Source organism: Magnolia sinica, chromosome 13 (genome assembly GCF_029962835.1).
Source record: "Magnolia sinica isolate HGM2019 chromosome 13, MsV1, whole genome shotgun sequence".
Lineage (NCBI taxonomy): Eukaryota > Viridiplantae > Streptophyta > Magnoliopsida > Magnoliales > Magnoliaceae > Magnolia > Magnolia sinica.
Window position 1 is genome coordinate 43,542,092 of NC_080585.1, and position 23,244 is coordinate 43,565,335.

A 23,244-nucleotide genomic window follows, 5' to 3' on the forward strand; every position below is an offset into this window, starting at 1 on the left:
TTCTATTGGTTCCTTGACCAGTCGAGCAGGGTACTCAACCAGTCGAAGGCACACCCTCGACCAGTCGAAGGGTACTCGACTCGAAGTCGAGCAACCATTTCAAGGCACCCTCGACCAGTCGAAGGCTATGCTCGACCAGTCGAACAGGGCCCTTAACTAGTCGAAGAACGATTTTATCCAATCGCGCCCAAATTTTAAAATTTGGTTGATTCTTAGACGAGTCGAAGGAGACCTTAGACCAGTCAAAGCAATAACTTTTCAACCTATAAATAGAAGTCTTTTCTCACTCTAAAATTATTCATTCAAGCCATGAAAAGCCTTCACTTTGAGAGAAAAGTCCCCATCTTCTTCAAGCTATTGCACGGTATTTTAAATCTTTTTAATATAGCTTTTTGTTTTTGTAATTCATTGATCTCTTTTATGAATCTCTTATTATAAAGGGAGTTTATACTCTTCTTTGTGAGATCTAAGGAATTCAAACCAAGTAGCCTAAAGTTTGAATTAATTTAAAATCAATTTAGAACCTAGAACTCTTGATTGTGTTATTGGACATTAAACATTTCTACATCAAGAGAAGCGGTTCTATGAGTTACATTAAAGGGCATCTTCAGAAGAAGATAAGTATTATTCTTTATTCATTTTTGGTTTCTTGGGATATCCAAAAAATCTCTATATTGGTTTTAACTGAGATAGCTAGAAAATCTCAGTGTGGGGTTCAGTTTGTGATAGCCCATCTGAAAACACAAATGTATAGGTTTTAAGGTGAACTTGAGAAAACCTTAATTATTAGTGAACGCCAATATCATGTGGGTTGTGATTATTGGGAGTGGAGTAGATGTGGCTGTTTGAGAATAATTAGTGTACACACTAAACCACTATAACTCCTGGTGTTTTGTGGTGAATGATGTATGTTATGTATATGTGTTAAATGGTTGTAATTCTTTTATGTACATGTGAATTTTCTCAATATTATTAGTTCTGATTTATTTAATCTTTCAATTCTTTAATTTTTTAATTGGCATAGTCCTATTCACCCCCCCTCTAGGACTGAGAGCTCGCCTCTTTCAAGTGGTATCAAAGATCTAGAGCTTTCATTATGTCAAATTTCGATCGCTTGTCTATTACCAGGCCACCACCCTTTGATGGCTCAAATTATGCTTATTGGAAAGCTAGAATGAGGATTTTCTTAAAATTTATAAATGAAAGCGTGTGGCAAGCCACGGTAACCAAATGGAAACCACTTGTGTCTAAGGTTCTAGGTAGTGATGGAACCAAGTCCATTAAAGAAAATCCTTTTTATTTATGGACTACACCTCAGAAAAATGAAAGTAGTGCAAATGCTAAGGCTTTAAATGCAATTACATGTGCTCTACCACTTGATAAATTCAAAAGAATCATTTCATGTGATATAGCTAAACAAGGCTAGGATATTCTTGAAATGATACACGAAGGAACTACTATTGTGAAGAAATCTAAAGTTCAAATCCTTACTACAAAATTTGAGAAAATTCGTATGGAAGAAAATGAAACCTTCATGGACTTCTATATGAAATTAAATGACAGTTAATTCTATGTGGGGTCTAAGAGATGGAATCCCAGAAAGCAAAGTTTGTGTTAAAATACTGCAATCTCTTCCTGAGAGGTTCAATTCCAAAGTAACTGTCATTCAGGAAATAAGAGACACTGATCAAATGAAGGTTGAGGAGTTAGTTGGTTCTCTTCAAACATCGGAGTTAAAATTTAAAGCTCTCGAAGGTAAGTCCATTGCTCTTAAATAATCCAAATCTATTTTAAATGATAACAATGTTAATTTTGATACTGAAGATACAGAAGATGATATGGCTTGACTTGCTACAAAGTTTTACAGAATTTTCAAAAATAAGAAAAGATCCTATTTTCAAAAACCTTCTGATAAGAGAAAGGGAAAATCTAAAACTTGGAAATCTGTAAAAGACAGTCAATGTTTTAACTACCATGAATATGGGCATTTGGCAAATAAATGTCCCAAAAGGGATCAGCGAAAAAGAAAGGGCATGATAGCTACTTGGAATGAATCATTTGGCTCTAAAAGTTGTTTTGAGTCAAATGAATCAGAACAAGAAACTTCAAATGAAGTGAAAGCCTTAATGACTATATCCAGAGTCACCTCCTCAGATAATTGTAACTTATCTGATTATGAGAATCTTAGGAGTGACTCTGAAAATGAAAATAAAGATGATCTTTAAGATGCCTATAATGCCCTATACATGGAAAGTTGTAAAATAGCTATCAAGTTAAAGATTCAAAAAGAAAATTTTCTTAAACTAAAAGAAGAACTTGAAAATACAGTTTTGGAAAAATCTCATCTTTCTGATTATTATGAAAAAGCAAAACTTGATTTAAGTTTCAAAACTTCTGAATTTGAAAAAACTCAGAATAGAAAATGAGAATTTAAAACTCAAAGTTTCTTCTCTATTGAGTTCTAAGGATACTTGGATATACGCCCATGGAGACCTTAAGTTGAAAAAATTATTAACCGCATCCAGAAAATGTGGCGATAAATCAGGTTTGGGCTATATCAAAGATACTCCTCTAAAAAATAAGAATGCATCTCCTATATTTGTAAAAAGAGAATCTTCAAACTCAAAAGGTGAGAATCTGAGAAATACTAACCAAAACAATTTCAAAAATTAAAAACCTTTTCAAGCTTCTACAATTATTTCCAATAACATCAGCATTAGAAATCAAATATGTAACCCCTTAGCTGAAAAAATAGTAGACTTACTCAAAGAGCTTCTCAAATCTAACTCTAATGTTATCAGAGTTGATAGACAGAAAAATTTCAACTCTCACAAGCCAAGAAAAACCAATGGCGCTCCTAAACCCAGAACTTCAATGAAATGGGTTCCAAAAGTTACTTATCTTGTTGCCCACACTGCCTTTAAAGCTTCTACCCATTTAAAATGGTACCTAAACAGTGGATGTTCAAGAAATATGACAGGTGACAAGGATATATTCACCAACTACAATGAAATGAATGATGATTCAATTACTTTTGGTGATGGAAGCAACTGCAAGATTATAGGTCAAGGTACTGTTTAACTCTCTAACCTTCCTCCTTTTGAAAACGTTTTATATGTTGAAGGTTTTAAACACAATCTTCTAAGTATATCTCAAATCTATGATAACAAACATAGCATAAAATTTACTAATCAAGGATGCGGGATTTCAAATGAGAAAGGTTATGTGATATTAAATGGTCGTACGACTTCTGAAAATTGTTATATTATCAATGAGTCATATTCTTCTAAATTTTCATGTTACATGGTCCAAATAGACGAACAAAATTATGGCATAAACATCTTGGACATGTTAACTACTAAAACCTCTTTAGACTGAGCAAAATTGATCGTATTCGAGGTCTATCCAAATTAGAAAAGGTTGATAAAATATGTGACGCATGTCAAATTAGCAAACAAACTAGGAGTAGTCATAAGAAAGTGACTCCTTGGCCACAAACAAACCTCTTAAATTACTCTATATGGATTTCGTTGGACTGACCAGAATGGAGAATAAATATGAAAAAAAGTACTTTCTGGTTATTGTTGATAACTTTACTAGATTTACTTGGGTAGCATTCATGAGTAAAAAGTCTGAGGCTCTCGACGAAGTCAAAAGAATACTGAAATGAATTTAAACTGAAAAAGAAATTAATGCTGTCAAGATTAGAAGCGATCATGGTACTGAATTTGAAAATAGAAATTTTGAGAAATACTGTACTGATCATGGCATATCGCATGAATTTTCTGCTCCTAAAACACTTCAACAAAATGGGGTTGTTGAAAGGAAGAATAGAGTGCGACAAGAGATGGCCAATGTTATGCTAAATAGCATGAATTTACCTAAAAACTTGTGGGCTGAAGCTATAAATACTGCATGCTATATTATAAACCTTGTGTATGTAAGAAAATCAAAAGATAAAATAGCCTATAAGTTATGGTTTAATAAGAAACCAAATGTTAAGTACTATCTGATTTTTAGAAGTAAGTGCTTCATATTACGCGACTCTGAAAACTTAAGGAAATTTGAAGCTAAGAGTGATGAAGGGATATTCTTGGGTTATGCTTTGAATAGTCGAGCATATCATGTTCTTAATAAAAGTACAGGAGTGATACATGAAACTATTAATGTTGTAATTAATGATCACCTGATCACACCAACACCTAGTCTAGAAGATGATGAAGTCAATTTAATTGAGAAACCTGACTCTTCATCTAGTCCAGTTAATACTGAACTAAGATCAGTCAAGGATCATCCTACTGATCTAATATTAGGTAATCCTCTCACTTGTGTGCGAACAAGAAAATAATTAGAGAATATTTGCAATTATGTTTGCTTTACTTCTCAAATTGAACCAGCCAAAATAAAAGAAGCAATTACCGATGAAAATTGGATTGTAGCCATGCAAAAAGAGTTAAATTAATTTGTAAGAAATGATGCCTGGTATTTGGTTCCAAGACCAACTGATGAACATATAATTGGAACCAAATGAATTTTCAAAAACAAATCTGATGAAATGGGAAATGTAATTACAAACAAGGCTAAACTGGCTGTATAAGGGTACACTCAAACAGAAAGAATCGAATATGATGAAACCTTTGCGCTAGTAGCTCAACTTGAATCCATCAAATTATTTATATCCATTGCTTGCTTCAAAAAATTTAAGATATATCAAATGGATGTTAAAATTGCATTCTTAAATGGTGATCTACATGAAGAGGTCTATGTTGAACAACCTAAGGGTTTTGAGGACCCTATACCCTCAAATCATGTATATCGCCTTAAAAAGGCACTTTATGGTCTAAAACAAGCTCGCACGGCATGGTATGAGAAGCTGACTAAGTTCTTACTCAGTCACAATTTTATCATGGAAAATGTTGATAAAACCTTATTTGTTAAAAAATACAATGAACACATACTATTTGTACAGATCTATGTTGATGATATTATCTATAGTCATACAAGCACTAACCAGTCTATTGAATTTGCAGAGCTTATGAAATCCAAGTTCGAAATGAGTATGGTTGGAGAATTGAATTACTTTCTAGGCTTATAAGTTAAATAGTAAGAAGATGATATCTTCATTTATCAAACCAAATATACCTTAAATTTGGTTAAGAAGTTTGGATTTGAGAACGGTAAGAAATTCGATACTCTTATGAGTACGACTCTTAAACTTTCAAATGATGAAACAGGTAAAAGTATAGACTCTCGCTTATATCACAGTATGTTTGGTAGTCTCTCATACTTAATTGCTAGTAGACCAGATATTACTTTCAGTGTAGGAATCTGTGTAAGATATCAATTTAATCCAAAAGAATCTCATCTTATTGCTATTAAGGCATAATTAGATATGTTACAAGTACTGCTAACTTTAGCCTTTGGTATTCACATGATACAAATGTGCAATTAGCTAGATATACAGATGCTAACTGGGCAGGGAACATTGATGATAAAAAGGTTACTAGTGGTGGATGTTTCTATGTTGGAAATTGTTTAGTTTTCTTGGACAGTAAGAAACAGAGTTCAGTATCTTTATCTACAGCTGAGGCTGAATACATTGCAGCTGGTAATGCATGTGCCCAGCTAGTTTGGATGAAAAGAATGTTAACCGATTATGAAATTGCACAAGATCCAATGATCTTGTATTGTGATAACTCTAGCGCAATTAATATTTTAAAAAATCTCATCCAACATTCTCGTACAAGGCATATAGACATTCGTTATCATTATATTTGAGAATTGGTTGAAGATAAAAGCATTTCTTTAGAATATATTCAGACCGAAAATTAGCTTACCGACATTATGACTAAACTGCTTAACAAGAATAGATATTCCAAAGTAAAACATGATATTGGTGTGTGTATTTCAAATTAATTAAATTATGTTATTTTTACATTTTTTTTTTGTTTTGTTTATAATTTTTATGCAAAAATTTTGAAAAATTTTAAAAAATATTTCAAATTTTAGTGAGGCACGATGGGTCGAGCATGTACTCATCTAAAAGAGGGAAAAACCATTTTTTCCTCATTTTTCTTCATCTTCCTCAACATGCTCTTGCTCGACTCGTCGAACCCATCTCCATGGCATCATTGTAAGTGCCTCATTTTCAATTTCCTTTTAGATTTGGGTTCTTGTATGCATCTTAAGCTTCATTTTATTGTCAATTTGAGATTTTCACTCTTTTCGTAGGGGGTTTTTGGGCAAAAATCTGATATTAGCCAAACTCATCTTTTACATTCTCTTTTGCATTCTCTGCATGAAGTATCGGTTTAAGAGGAAGACTTCACACAAGGGCCTTCGCGGCTCCTCCTCCTGGACGACTCTAATTAGGGTGAGAACCCTGAGAGCTCCAGAAGAAGATTTGGAGCATGTAAGGGATTTCCGCAAAAGAGATATAATAATAGAAAAGACTGTTAATCTTGATCACATTGCTCCATTTAAACTGTTGCCCATCCTTTCTGCCATTGGTTGGGAAAATATTCTGGGTTGGGGTAGAACAACTTATCACTTCATTGCTCAAGGCATGTATGCATCAATTGGAGAGTTGTCCCTTGAAAATCTCACATTTTCTATCAACTTTAGAGAAGGGACAGTTCTTGTAGATAGGCGCCTAATATTAGGTTTGCTTGATGTGAATGTTAATGATGATGGCATACCGATTCATCCACTTAATGATAGGATGTTTGAGTCTGAGTGTCGGGCGATTCTCGAAAATTATGTTGGTTTAATGCCAAATGGAGTAGTGGTAATACTTTACGTGCCACTCAGATGATTCCTCGTTTCCATGTACTTCATTGCATATTTACGTGAAATGTATATCCGCGGTTTAGGAACAAGTCCGAGCTTCCTTCATTCATGGCTCATATTCTTCATGCCTTTGTATCTGGTATCACTATTTGCCTCCCTTATTTAATTTGCTACTTAATCATCCAATTTCACATTCATTTGAGTCATGTATCCATTCCATCTGCCTATCTTATGACGACACTTGTCATCCATTACAAGGTTGTTATTCCTTTCATTAAGGCTCCTGAGGCAGCCCTTCCGCTTGATAATGCTAACATTCAAAAGATGAGTCTTGACTACCTCCCTGGCCAGCAAGACGAGGATGATGTTGAAGAAGAGAAAGCATCAATGCCTGCGGATACAACTATGGATGATATATTTGATGAGTTAGAAACAGATGAGGAGGCGGATCCTGACTTTCAACCACCTTAATTTGATGATCGCCTTCGATCTTTAGAGGAGAATTTTGTTGAATTAAAAGTTTCACATGACAATCTAACTGAAAGTCACAAGTCGTCAATGAAGTACATGCGAAAATATTTTCATCACATTACTGAGGGACTTCACCAGATTGACCCGTCTATCCCACCTCCTTCTTCCTTTGGTGCAGACTAGCTTGATTCGCTTTTGTTCTGGATTGTATAACTTTATCTTGTGCTTGGGTTGTATAACTTGGATCACACTCTTCGATATTGCTTTCTTTATGTTGTCTTACTATTATCCATACTCCTGATTTGCTCTTAATCATATTGCTGATCTTGTCATTCAATTACATCACACTCCAAACTCAGAAACCGGGCTCACAAATTTCTCGATCGTCGAATTCGACGCTGACAGCCTTCGTAATACCCATTCTCGGCTCCTAGCCCCCATACACTAGATTCCGATCCTAGGATTCTACAAGCAAGATTTTTAGTGTGATTTTTTTTGTAAAGAAACATAACCACATTTGTACCCAAATCACAAGAGCAACGTCATCATCACATATCCACTAATATAAATCATTGATTACAATGCTGAAAGGAAATACATGTATATAATAAAATCTCCATAAAGCTCTGCCACAAACTCCTGCCTCAATGCTGCTGCGACCCAACGTCACCTACACGCAACGGTTATGCATAAGCTTATAAAAAACTTAAAGGATGGTGTACATGTGTGCACAACGTAGGTGCCAGGTATACAATGTAAGTCCACAATTCATACAATATTGGAAATACTGGCAAGTTCATAAGTCATATAATATCAGAGTAAGTAGAAATATTGACAAGTCCATGAGTCATACAATATCAGAGTATGCAATACAAAATGGCTATGCAATGCGCGGTCGTGGTAAACCAAATGTCATGTGCTGGGGATACAATGCAATATGCGGTGCGAAAGAAATGACCAAGCTAGGGCATGAAGTCGGGATGATGGTACGTAGTATCACAAGCTGTGGGGTTTATCATAAGGGACTTCTATCCCAACTAGCCTATACCTAGTTTGGATAGCTGGACACAATGTGGTAAACTCCTGATCTCAGGTTAGTCGTGTACCCAACTGAAATCCTGGTCATTGCGAGAGTACACATAACAAATTAGTTGCGCACCACCAGCCTGAGTGGATAATGAATGAAAGAATGAGTAAAATGCTAAGTATGTAACTCCTGCTCAGTAAGTTCACATATTAGTTCCGTACATCTTTGTAATCATCACCGGGGTTTAATACACTCTACGCCACATGCCGCCCCATTAAGCACACAACTAGGCAAGTGAAAGAGACCTCACTATCCGCCTAACAATATCGGCCCAACTCGTCGATAGCGGAACCATTTATGAGCTGGTCGAACTCAGCCTAACATTACCTACTCCCTCGGAGGGTAAGGCCACACCCCCTTCCAACCAACCACGACACAGTGGGAGAGGTGGCCTATTAGCATACAGCCCTCATGCACTCATATATTTCCACTCAGTCTAAACATTGAAGTGTCTTCTGGTACTAAGAGAGTTTAGAAAATTTTAGCTAGGGACATCTATAATACCCTATGTAGAAAAAGATTTTCGGTGTCCCATCTGGCCATCCACGATATGCCTGTGGAGGCTATGGCCCTGATGTCGCTAGGGCATACAGTGGTCGTATCACAAAATGCGAGATGCATAAGTCATACTATCCAGTCATGCATTAAACCTGCGTGTACCGCACGCTCATGTGAGGTAATTCCATTTCACAAGGAGTCCCATAGTAGATCAACTCAATGACATATGCTATAATCGATCACTCCTCATAACAAGCATACATATGATGTGTATGGGCACGTATCATGATGTAATAAAGTACATAGGCATGATTATCTGATAGGGAAGATAACAATAATCCACAATCAGCTATCACTGACATATCACATACTACGAGTACAATTGGAAGACGTGCTCCTTCTACAACTATAGGAGCCTATGTGCTATGTCTTATAGTAGCCTCCCAAGGCTTTGCATTATCCGAGACGGGGACGACGGGTCTAGTTCATACGTCGAGATAGGTTCTACATAGTCGACATACTAAACTTGATACTACATATTCTTCCATCTACGGTAAGGGGTGATGATGTACTAAGTAACGGATGGCCTAGATGATACACTAATGTCAAGGATGGACCTTGCACTTGTCTGAACAAAGAGATGGATGGTGCAGAAGATATATACATGTCATGAGGTCCTAGCAAATGGGGCACTGTAATGCCCCAAATTTCGAGGGTCGAGAAAAGCTCTACTCCCGAGATCTAGCACATCACTTATGCAACATGGATAATGATGTTTAGATTTCATCTACATTAATGAGTTAAACATGAGTGGGATTATACTAAAATAGCATATCATACTCCAGATATAATTAAATTAAATAGGTGAAAGTTTGAATTATATGTATTTAGGCAAGTAAGTATTTCACAACCTCTAGAGTATGATGATGTAACTGGGTTGAATATATACATGTGTTGTTTCAAAATATACAAAATGTGGAAATGTAAAATGTTCAACTAAGTCAATATCCCTATAATCCTTGCGTATCAGCACGAGGTCTACAAAGACCCACCCGAGAGTTGAACGTAGGAGAACTCTTCCTCCTCGTCCATGAAGTCTTGCTCCATCGCATAAACTTCATCATCACCTGTATCTAAACTAAAGTCTGGTTGGTGTTTTAAAACATCGTCCCAGGGTGGGAGTGAGTGATCACCTCAGTGGTACTATAAGGTAAAGGTTCACATGTTATCAAGTCAATCAAGCAATAATGATAAAGCAATACAATAATCATTTCCTAACTACTCTTATTAATGTAGGGATGGTATGCAATAATGATGTATGCCCTCACACAAAGCTCCCTCACAAGTGACTCCGACAACCAATTTCGTTCATGACAACCTCCCTAAAGTGCACCTATCTCGCCAAAGCACATGCAATGCAGTGCATGGTCATGTTAGCAGAGTACTTAATTAGGTTCATTCATACAACATATTTGGGAAGCTAAGGTACCTCCCTTTATATCATTGACCCAAACGAAGGATCCATTTAGGGTCGTCAATCCTAGTTAACCACATACGATAGGGAAGTTGTAGGGCATCACCCCTAATGGAAAACAGTCGATAGGCAAATTCAAGAGTTTATACTAACGGTTACTATGGGGTGGCTAATCACCTCAGCGTAGGCCGACAGCTCGAACACGGTGTCCCATACCACCATGCCCAGTTCACGAGTTTGGGTTGCTCACTGGTCACTACGGGGAGGCTCGTCACCCCAGCGTAAGCCGACAACTCTACCACGGTATCCCATACCACCATGCCCGGCTCATGAGTCTTAGCGGATTGTGGTATCATGGTTGAAACGGGCCTTTAAATTGGTAAGTGGTACCTTAGATTCAAGTAGTGATGTCCATACATGGTAAACACACAGTAGGCTAATCAGTTTGTTTGGTAAGTTCGATTGGTATGAGCACACGTTGACTTAATCGACATAGAGCACATAAGCACCCCTTATGGCCTAACCACTGTCGGGCAATCGTCGTGCGATACGGATTCATCGAATTACCTAAGGTGGTGAGACTAATTCAGCCACCTGTATATGGATTGTTACCGATTACTTGGGCTAGGTTGTAGCCCCAATCTTACTCAGATGCAATAGGTAGACACATGTGATAATCATATCGGCATTTAAGAAACAGTCCAAATAAATCTCTCATTTGGGCATTTCATCAAACACATTGAACATGTCACCAAACACTTGCATTTTATCCATACACTGCGTAGCGGTAAATATGATTACATGAAAGAAATTATACATATGATTGAGGTTATTGAGAATTGTATCTTAATACAATTAATAAATACAAATCATCAACATTTTCTCATTCAGACAATTTATTAAACACTTAAGTTACACTTCACCAAATACATAAACTAGGTTAGTTACACCATACATCTTAGCAATTTCTTATACAAAGAGGTCATCATGCATATGACAAATATGAATCCTATGTTAGTAGTCATGGCAAGCATAAATCATATTTTCATGTTCATTCAAACATTTCAACAAACACATGAGATGCATATTTTGCTCAACATAGTTCACACATGTATATTGTATCGAAAGCGGTGTATCTAAGACAATATGGCAGCAATCAAGTCATTAGCTGACATTGAAAGCATTGAAAACCATAAACTAAACGTTTATAGTCCGCACCTTTCGTCGGAATACACGATTCGAACTCGGTTCAAACTCTACGTTCCCGAAAATGGAATGTCGGGCACCTAAACAATGAAATAGGTTAGCTAGTTCATCGATTACGCTATCTGGATTTCTAAGTCAAGATTAGAGTTAGGTTTTCTTACCCAAATCGTAGCTGAGACTGATTGTGTAGTGAAAAGGGAAGGCGATTCAGTGTGTAGAGTTGTGGGGAAGAATCACAGCAACGATCTCCTAAACTTTCAATTCTCTCCTCACTCTCTTCTCTTCTTTTTTCTCTTCTCTCCCCTAGGGTTAGAGAAATTCGTATGGAATAGAAATGGGGTGGTTTAAGGGCTAAATATAGGCCCAGTAGTGATGTAAATGGCCCCAGAGCCACGGTATACTTAGTTCATAACAAAGGGTGCTTGTTTCGAGCAAACGAGGCACATAGGGAGGCCCACTACTCACCTACGTCATAGTGTAAGTTTCCTAACAATGGATCTATGCCAAGATGTGATTTCGGTATAATCGAATAGGCCAATCGACCATGGAGGACCTGTGTTAGATCAACGGTCGAACTTACTCAATCGGCGCCACAAGTATACAGATATGAGCAGGGAAATTTCCTTTTCCCATAGGTGAAGTTTGGTCAAAAACTGACGGTCCGAAATCTTCAATTTCGCGCGTAAGCGAATGGCCCAATTTACTTAAGTTTCATTACGTTTTATAAAGATATTCACATTTCTCACACACTTTACTCAAGACTCAAGTTATGCGTTTCTAGATACTATCTAGGCTCAATTCCCACGATGGTTGTCAAACACAGTAGGACAGACATAACCCTATAGTTTCGCAGTCATCGGATTCTCGACATGCGGTCTAGGTCCGATACGAAGTTTCAATACTCCCGAGAGTGACAGGCTCTTGGGATTTCTCCTAGGTCTTCATGTAGTGTTGAGTCAGTAGTATTAATGGTTTTAGGTCTTGCCATTTGTGGAAACAGTGGTTCGAGTTAAATCCACCGATTATTTAGTTTTGCACTTAACCTATTTTTCGCCTAAATTACGATGGGATACGATCCTCAAATAGTTCTACCTGAGGTGGTACTCGGGTCTTTATACGAATTTTTTCAAGACATTACAGGCACAAAGGTGGGATATACCTCTCGTGGTGAGTCAAGTGGGTATATAACAAGGTGAGTTCACAAGGTAAGCTAACAGGGTGAACAATTGGGCTTTCTCAACCTCTTATCATGAATAAACAGGGCTTCATTATGGGGCTCGATGCATATACAAAGTGGGCTTAGTGAAGTTCCTACATCTAAGACTATGTGTCCTTCCAAATGGATTGGGTGGCCCACTCAATACCTAAGTAGGCCTTGAGTATGGTTACTAAACTTGGGCAAGACATGCATCTAAATGGGCCACATTACTATGGGAGGCCCAATATGAACACAAGATGGGCTCAAGGCTTGGTGGTCCTATAGGGTATGGTGGAAAACATCATTATCAATGGGGGCCCAACGGTATGGGATAGCCCAATAAAGATAGATGAGAGATTACTAACATCAATGGGGTGAACCCAATGGGCATACAACAAAGGGAGTCAAGAAGATGGGCCTATGTACAATAAGTGAGCTTCCTCATCCACTCTATCATACCATGGACTGGACTTCCCTATGGAGGCCCGGTACGAACAAGGTGGGCCTCAAGGGGGGGAGGGAGGGATCCAACGGTTTAGGTTAGCCCAATGGGTATTACTAACTTAAGTGGGGGGCCAACATTTAGGGTTAGCCTAACAAGGTAAGGTGGAAATCACTACATCAATGTGGGCCCAACGGTTTGGGGTAAGCCTAATGAATAAATGGATCATGTAATATCAATGGGGCCCAATGATTAGAGTCAACCCACTTAGAGAATGATGAGAATGGGCCTAACAAGGCCTAAGAGAAGGTCATAATGTGGACATTTAACCATCATTGTCCATCAATGTGGACATTTAACAAATATTGCCCCCAACGAGTGGCCTTTATAGGGCCAAATATATAGTGGGCCCATGGCCTCACACAAGAGCCTAACATACGGCACAATAGGTCTCACTCAAGGGCCACAAATACATCACATTGGGCGTCATTATATGGGCCACAAATACATCATATTTGGCCTCATCAATGGGCCATAAATACATCACATCGGGCCTCATCGTATGGGCCAATACATATCACATCCGGCCTCATCATATGGGCCTCATACACATCATATTGGGCTGCACATATGGGCCAATATACATCACTTCAGGCCTCATCATATGGGCCTCATACACATCATATTGGGCCTCACCAAATGGGCCACAAAAACATCATATTGGGCCACACATATGGACCATACAAACATCATATTGGGCCACACATGCACCACATGTAGCAGCCCATGGTTCGACCAAGATGGATGGGCAGCCATGAACAATTTACATCTCAAGTTGGGCCCTGCACAAGCAGTAGGTGGGCCTGCACAATCCATATGGGCCCCATCAAATGGACAACGTAGATATAAAATGCATGTATTACGTGGGCCAGCTAGGCGTCCCACTGACGGACGACCTGGATTAAACACAACATGGTGGACCTGCTACCACTAGATGGCATGGATGAAACACATCCCGGTGGGCCCGCTACCGCTGGTAGTATGGATAAAACATATCAGGGAGGACCCACTGTTGTCAGGCAGTGGATACAACACATACATTGAGTGGGTCGCACATCCCAATGGACTGGACGGCATGGCTGAAACACATACACAGGTGGGATTTCCACCGTCCAGCAGGCTAGATGGTTTAGATAAAATGCATAAATCATGGTGGTCACACATGCTGGATGCAGCACGTCATCAAGGTGGGCCACATGTTTGGATCAAGATGATATTTGTGCTTCCCTCATCCGAGCCCCACCATCTGGACAGTCTGGATGAAACACGTCCATCAGGTGTTTGGATATGCATGGTGTGGATAAGACCTATACATCACGGTCGACCCCACATAGCACCGTCCAGAGATGGACTGTGCAATATAGAATACATATATCAAGGTGGGCCCCACCCCCACACGTGCAACACGTGTGAGTGGGTCCCCATGCCCTAAAAAGGGATGAACAGTTTGGATATAACACACACCTTAATGGTGGGTCCCATCGTCCAGCAATCTAGACGGTGTGGATATACATATCACATGATCAGACCCACACCACTTATTGATGTCAATACACTATCTTCTCACAGTAGTGGGTCTCACGTGGGGCCCACCACATATACGTACATATATATATATAATCATATTATATATATTTATATTTTATTTTATTTTTTAATTTAATCCAGCATCCAAGCCTTGGACTGCCTGGATACAAATACATACATTGAGGTGGGTCACACCGTCCAAGAGGCTGGACGGTGTGGATAAATCACATGCATCCGGTGGTCCCACGTGGGTGGGCCACATGTGTTTGGATCAAGCTTCTATTTGTGATTTCCCTTTAAACAAGGCCTACCCCAATTGGGCAGCAAGGTGGACAACGAGGTGGCTGCCACTGATGGACGGTGTGGATCTAATCCATTAATCAAAGTGGGCAGCAATAAGGAAGAGAGAGAGAGAGAGAGAGAGAGAGAGAGAGAGAGATGCGCAATGGAGGGGAGGGGCTCTACCACTATGAGTCATCCCTAGGTGGGCCATGAAAATACAATACATACATCAAAATGGGTCCCAAATTATGTGGGCCCTAAACCATAAAAATCAACGGTGGAGATCCCTTTCCACCATAAAATGCAAGGTCTAGATGCCCTTTTCTCAATGGGAAAATAAACATCATGATTGGGTCCATGGAGAATGGCCCCATCATGGAATGAACATATGGATCATTGTGGGCTATCGGCCACATCTAGGGTCCAAAGTGAGATCCATACCATCAATCAGTAGGCCCCACTTGGCCTATCATAAAAAACACCATCTAATCCTACAAATCTTCCACCGATTGCCAATCTTCTTGGTTCTATGGCTTCCTTAGCTCCTTGGCTTCAACTTTGATGGAGGATGATGAAGATTGAAGGGTGAAGATGAGAGATGAGTGGGGGTAGGAAGTTGGGGGTAGGAAGTGGTCCACACTTTGGGTTCTTTCTCCTTGGAATGCTTGGATGACCACTCTTCTGGGTTACTTAGGGAATGGGTAGAGAATGAGGGAGAGAGGGTGGTTGTAAGAGAGGTGATGGGTGATGGGTGTGAGTGACATCAGGGTCGACTTTGGGGATGGCTTATGTAAGAGAAGGATGGGTTGTGATAGGATGTGTACTTAACTAGTACTTGATTGATTGATGTGATGTTAGGGTAAGGATTCTCTCGGGATTCACAATACATGACGCTTTTCTTGAAATAAACGTGGGCTCACAACTCCTGGCCTGGGTATCGCATCGGTGCGCAAGACGCATCGTTGGAACCATGGCGATTACACGGTCACACTGGTACAAGTCTCAGGTCGAGTTGACTCATATCTAAAGGATGTGACTTAGGGTCGTGTACAAATACCAATTAAAGGTCGCGGGTTGCTGGAATTCGACGGCAAGGATCGCGGAAGTCTAAGGAATGGTACGGACTCGTATACGGTCTTACAAATTATCTATTTATTTCATCATTTTGCCTTCCTTTATTAACTTTAACAACAAGGGGGAGAGATTTATGATTACATGAAATATTTTTGGAATAGATTGTGTGGATTGTATGTTTGGAAATGTTTGTCAATACAAGTATTCTACACAAGGCTAAGCTCAGATTGAGGGGGAGTAGCTTATGTGCTCATATTGAGAGCTTATATGAATTTTGCAGCATTACAAGCAAAGGAGAAATTTTGTATTTGTATTTTGTTCTAAGTATGTTTTTTCATGAATTTGACAAAGGGGGAGATTGTAAGTGCTGTAATGTATAAAGCACTCTTATTTGTCAAATTTCAATGGGACAAAACAGCTTATGATGTGGTTCATAATGTGATGGAAAGTTCACCTTCAAGTGAATTAAGATGGAAAGTCCACCTAGATCAATGCATGAAGTTAAAAAGTGCAAGTTTAAGAACAAGACATGAAGATGGTTACTTCAAGTTTAAGATCAAGCTACAACTACAAATTTACTTCAAGTAGAAGATCCACTAAACATTACTAAAGATTCAAGTAGAAGTTTCAAGCTATACAATTCAATGTACAATAATTTCAGGTATAATTGGCTTTAGAGAGACCTGAGACTTAGGTTCTTTCATATGCTAAACAAATAGAGGTTTTTATACTTTGATTAGGCTTTAGTTCGACTAGTCTAAGCCTTAGTTCGACTAGTCCAAGCTTTGGTTCAACTATTCTAGAGAAAATTTCGACCAGTCCAAGATTTGAACTGAAAAATGGATTTTTTCTATTAGTTCTTTGACCAGTCGAGCAGGGTTCTTGACCAGTCGAAGGCACACCCTCGACCAATTGAAGGGTGCTCGACTCGAAGTCCAACAACCATTTCAAGGCACCCTCGACCAGTCGAAAGCTGTACTCAACCAGTCGAATAAGACCCTCGACCAGTCAGCAGGGCCTTTGACCAGTCGAAGAACGGTTTTATCTGATCACACCTAAAAATTGAAATTTGGTTGATTCTTAGACCAGTCGAAGAAACAACTTTTCAGCCTATAAATAGAGGTCTTTTCTCACTCCAAAGTTATTCATTCAAGCCACAAAAAGCCTTCACTTTGAGAGAAAAGTCCCTATCTTCTTCAACCGATTACACAGTATTTTAAATCTTTTTATTATGGCATTTTATTTTTGTAATTCATTGATCTCTTTTATAAATCTTATGTTATAAAGGGAGTTTATACTTTCCTTTGTGAGATCTAAGGAATTCAAACAAATAGCCTAAGGTTTGAATTAATTTAAAATCAATTTAGAACCTTGAACCCTTGATTGTGTTATTAGACATTGAACATTTCTACATTAAGAAAAACGGTTCTACGAGCTACATTAAAGAGTGTCTTTAGAAGAAGATAAGTATTATTCTTTATTTATTTTTGGTTTCTTGAGATATCCAAAAAATCTTTGTATTAGTTTTGACTAAGATAGCCAGAAAATCTTAGAATGGGGTTCGGTTTGTGATAGCCCATATGAAAACACAACTGTATAGGTTTTAAGATGAACCTGAGAAAACCTTGATTATTAGTGAACACTAATATTACGTGGGTTGTGATTAATGGGAGTGGAGTAGGTGTGGCTATTTGAGAATAGTTGGTGTACACACCGAACCACTATAACTCCTAGTGTTTTGTGGTGAATGATGTATGTGATGTATATGTGTTGAATGGTTGTAATTTTTTATGTACATGTGGAGAATGATTGTAATAGATAGCTTTCTTTCCTTTTTCTCTTGTTTTAGTTTGTGATCTTGATCCTTACTAAGTTAATGAAATTAGGTTTATCCTACCTAAAACTTGGTTTTTGGTGTAAGGTTGTCTTATGAACACTGTTTGAATCAATTTCTCAATATTATTACAATTGAGATCTTTGATTAGTTCTAATTTATTTAATCTTTCAGCTCTTTAATTTTTGAATTAGCATAGTCCTATTCACACCCCCCCCCCCCTCTCAAGGACTGAGAGCTCGCCTCTTTCACCCCTAGGTTTCCCCTAGTGGAGGAGTTATAGTCTCGTGTGGGTTTCCAGAAATGTTACCCACAAACATTGAAAACATGAAAAATAATTCAACACTCAAAAATTTATACAATTATGCATCCATTCATCATATGAATTCTAAAACAAAAAAATACTTACCCTAAGTTTGAAGTTAGTTAGAATCTCAATTTCCTAATCCATTACATCCTTTAGTTCAGAGACCTAATAAAAATTTAGAATAGTTATGATCCAATATACTTAGGTGCTCGGTGACACTAGTCTAACTTTGAGAAATATGCATGTTCCTTATCCTAACTCCTTTCAATCATCCCAAGAATATGAAATCTCTAACTATCGCATTTCCTTCATACCATTTCTTTTTTTATCTTCATATCCACATTATTATAGATCACCCTTAGATGAAGATTCCCACCGGGTTTGTTCATAACCTAAGGTATCGTACTTGTAATGGTAAATGTAATGGATACTAGGTATCTTTACTCTGGATTACTAACACAATTGTTATGGTCATTGAATTCATGCTCTATAATAAAATTTTCTTTTTCCATCAATTTTTTTCTTCAATATTCTCTCTTTTAAGCATATATCAATGGTACTAATTCATTCAACCTTGATTGAATCAAAATTTGTTATTCTAGTTCACATATCATATTCCTCACTTAGTTAGCTAGGGTGTATTGTGAATTCAGTATATCAAATTACAACTCACTTTAAGCTAGTGATTAGATAATCGAACTCGAGTTTATAATTTTCAGTAATCAGAATTTTGACTACTATTAACCTATACTAAGTATTAACTTTGCCTTTGGAATTTGCCTAATATTATGTTCACATTCTTGTATATAAACATTTTATTTTGAAAATGTTGAAATTTTTTTCCCATAAACCTAAAAAATAAATTGAAACCTAAAAATAAACTGAAACGTAAAAATAAAAACTCACATGGATGACTATCCACATTGTCCCCAATGTAATGATAATGTAATGCAGAGAGCAATAAAAATAAAAGAAATTGTGCATAATACCTACCATAAAGAACTCACCTAATAGGTGATACTAAAAAAATTGAATATGATACAAATCCTACGTAAATGCTCCGTCAAACTAGGAGCATCAATTTAAATGTTCTGCCTTATGAAGAGGGACGGATTCCTCTCGCAAATAAAAGTTTTCCACATAAGGCTTTAATCTCTGACCATTAACCTTGTATGCATTGCCATTATGTGGATTCTCAATTTTAGCAGCCCCGTGAGTATAAACATTCTTCACAATGAAGGAAACTTTCCATCTTGATTTTAATTTTCCCGGAAAGAATTGGAGACGGGAATTGTACAATAGGACCTTTTGTTGAGATTCAAAATTCTTTCTTAGGATATTTTTGTCATGAAAAGCTTTGGTTTTTTCTTTATAGATTTTAGAATTTTCATAGGAGTCTCTCCTCAGTTCCTCTAATTCACTCAACTCTAATTTCCTTTGTCCACTTGCTTGGTTTATATCAAATTTTAATTTCTTTATTTCCCAGTAAGCTCTGTGTTCCAATTTCATAAGCAAGTGGTAAGCCTTCACATGCACCAATCTGTAAAATTTCAGTTTCTTAGGAAGATTCCTTAGGTTTAGGAAGTGTGCATGGTTAATCTAATGCGTAGAATATAGTGGGTAAGAAAAATTCCTACAATCTTGAGTTCGTTTCCTTAGTTGAACGTTACAACGATATTAGTTCTAACTAAGAAATTTTTGGAAAAGTTCACGTTATGGGTTTCTAAGGATTATTCATTGAGAGTTAAGTTCAATGAATGTTCTCATTCGATTTCAAATACATCACAATGGGTATTGTTCTCCATGGTTCATGAGTCTAACTCCTAAGTTCAAATAATAATTTCGGTAGTTTTCAAGGGGTTTAAATGACTGAACCTGAAATTTTTAAAGGACTTAAGTTTGGTACGTAAGTTCTAGATTTATCCAAACCACTTTCTAAGGGACCTAAAGTATGGGTATCTATATTTTCAACTTCCCTAAATTCTAGGGAGAATGCTCCTAATTCCAGATGGCCATCCTAGTCATCTATAAGGGAATCTTACATAAGTTTAAGGTCCAAAAGTCTATTTCAAAAGTTTTAAGGGAACCTAAGGTTGAAATACCTCCGTTCTCAATTCCTCCTAGCTACAAGGGGATTTCACATAAGCTCAAATAGTTGTTCTAATGATTTCTAAGGGGACCTAAGGTTTTGGGTCTCTATATTCTTAATGTCCCCAATTCATAAGGGATTCCATATCAATTCAAATGGCTACCTTAACAATTTATGGCGAAGCCTAAGTTTGGATTCCTACGTCCTTAATCATTCTTCTAAGTCTAAGGGAAAATTTACCTAAGTTCAAATTTCTAATTCTAGCATCCTAACTCGAGACATTTAAGGTTTGTATAGGATCATTTTTCAAGGCCTAGTTTGTCCAAACTATGCTCTGATACCAACTGTAATGCCCCGAATTTTCAAGACCCGAGTATATGACTCGTTTCCCAAAAACCTGAGTGTTAACCTTAAAGGATGGTCAAATTCGAGTATATATGTATATATATATATTTCTTTCATCAAAGTAAGCAGATGAGCGTAGAATGGACAAGTAAGCATAAAGGAAAATTTCAAATTTCATTTACAATATACAAGAGGTTGCCCATAATGACTTATACAAACCAATGTCTCCAAAATTAGTAAATACAAGAATTACATGATCCAATACAGGAGAAATAGTAGAATGTAGGTAAATTTAAGCTACAAAACCCCTCAGCTTCTCAAAGTAGAAACAATCATGCAACCCTGGCACTTAAACCCGACTCCTCATCAGCCTGAACCTGAAAATCACTTAAGCCACCTGTGCTACCTGTATGGTTATATTTATTTGATGGGTAAGTGGCCAACTCAATTTGAATTCCCTTCAAGATTACACACCACCACATTAGGTAAGCATAATTATAAAGTAAAGCATACAAAACAATACACGATGCATGTCTTATTAGATGCATGGATGCGTGAAGTATGCAATCATTGCCCCGGGGATGCTCATCCGTGCTGACAGTGGGCTCGTCACCCATGCAATCATCGACCTGGGAAAATCATCCAGTTGGACAAATACGTACATCACGTATGATAGCAATAGATGTTCGTCTGCGCCATGAATGCATGATTAATCAAACCATTATTAATCCATTTACAACCAGTAGGTTTAATAAGCTCAAAGGTCACTACGGGGGCTTGTCACCACCGTAGGCCGATAGCTTGGGCATAGGTCCCATACCACTATTCCAGGCTCATGAGGCTACTACCTTAGGATGTTTAATAGAAACTTGTCAACTAGTGGCCAATCATATAAATATATGGGGCTTACCACGCATGGTTGCACAGTATAAAACATCGAACCCATATAGGGAAAATACCAGGACAAAGCCACATAGGGCGATATCAAACAAGCCACATAGGGCAATTATCAAAATAGGCCACATAGGGCGAATATCAAAACCATGCGATAAAAGACTATCCTTGAAAACCATTGGACACAACAACCCTGGATGGTAGGCCCACATCAATGGTCAATTTAAACCATCATTCAATAACCACTAAGCCGAAGGTCTATTACAATCACAACCAGTCCGGTTACATCCTAAGTATGGGTGTACATTTATAGGTGGGGGTTTCTCACTGATGTACTAGTTTAAGTTCCATAAGCAATCCACAAATAATCCACAAGCATGAATAAATATGCAGGATAAACGTTAAGCATGTAACGTAGCAACTCAATTCCAACAGTTAACACATGTGACTATGAAATGGAGATATCAATTACAAATTAAAATAAAAACTATAACTTAAGCTAATGGGAAAATGGAAAGCTCAAGGGGAAAAATCATCACCTTATATTTGAATCACCTTCTAGTGTCGCTAAGTGCTTGTGCCCTTAGAATTGTATCCTACCACAAATCATGAACTTGTACAATTAGGTCAAAGTTCTAAGTGCTACCTAAGGCTTAAGATCATAGTTTAGGGTTGTTTTTTTTTGTGTCTTAGTGTAGAATTAGGGTTTTCATCCTTGGGTTTAGTCTTAAACTTAGATCCTAGGATTTGGATACTGATTTATGATCATTATTATTATTGTATAATGGGCCAAATAATATTCCTAATAGGGCTATTATTCCATCCATATAATAATGACGGTCCATAAGTTCATATTTAAATGTATTGACATCATCTAATATTTTTATAATTACTGATAATCCTAATTCAAGCAATAATAATAGAATATTTACTAATAATACGGATTAATACTAATAATTATATAAATGAGTATTATAGTAATCCCATAAGGAGAAAAATGATAATATAGTCATAATAATGGATCTAGTAATGATAATAGGTGTTATAGTCTCATCACTTATGTTTAAAGTATAGAGCTGGAGTTTAGGTTACATAGGTCTAGGATTTTATCCTGGAGTTTAGGTTTAGGTTAGGTTTTAGGGTTTGAACCCTAGTTGGTGTAAAATTGATGTTAATTTAGTAATTATGAAGTATTTACTAACCCTGGTGTTACAATCCATTTTAGCTAATGTAGCAAAAACATTCGTTGTGATGGTATTGGATAGTGTGATCCATTATCAAGGATAACATCTAGGAATGGTAAATAAATACTAATACCTATCGTCTAATGGTTGTAATTTGTTTATAATAACTAGTTTAGCATAAATGACCAACAATTTATTCTTATGTCAGGATTTTGGAAAAGATAAACTTCATAGGCGCAATATCTAATTAGTAATCAAATTAGAATTTCAACACATGGGGTTAGAGAGTTTATACCTCAAGTGTAACGTCTCGGAAAAACCCGTACAAAGACCCGAGTACCACCTCAGGCAGAAATTACCTAAGACCAAAACCTTTAGAAATTAGGTTAATGTTAGCAAGTGCTAAACTAGAGTTCTTTTGAAATTAGCACTAATCACTTTAAATATGATCTGCAAGACCCAAAACGTGCAGAATCATTGACG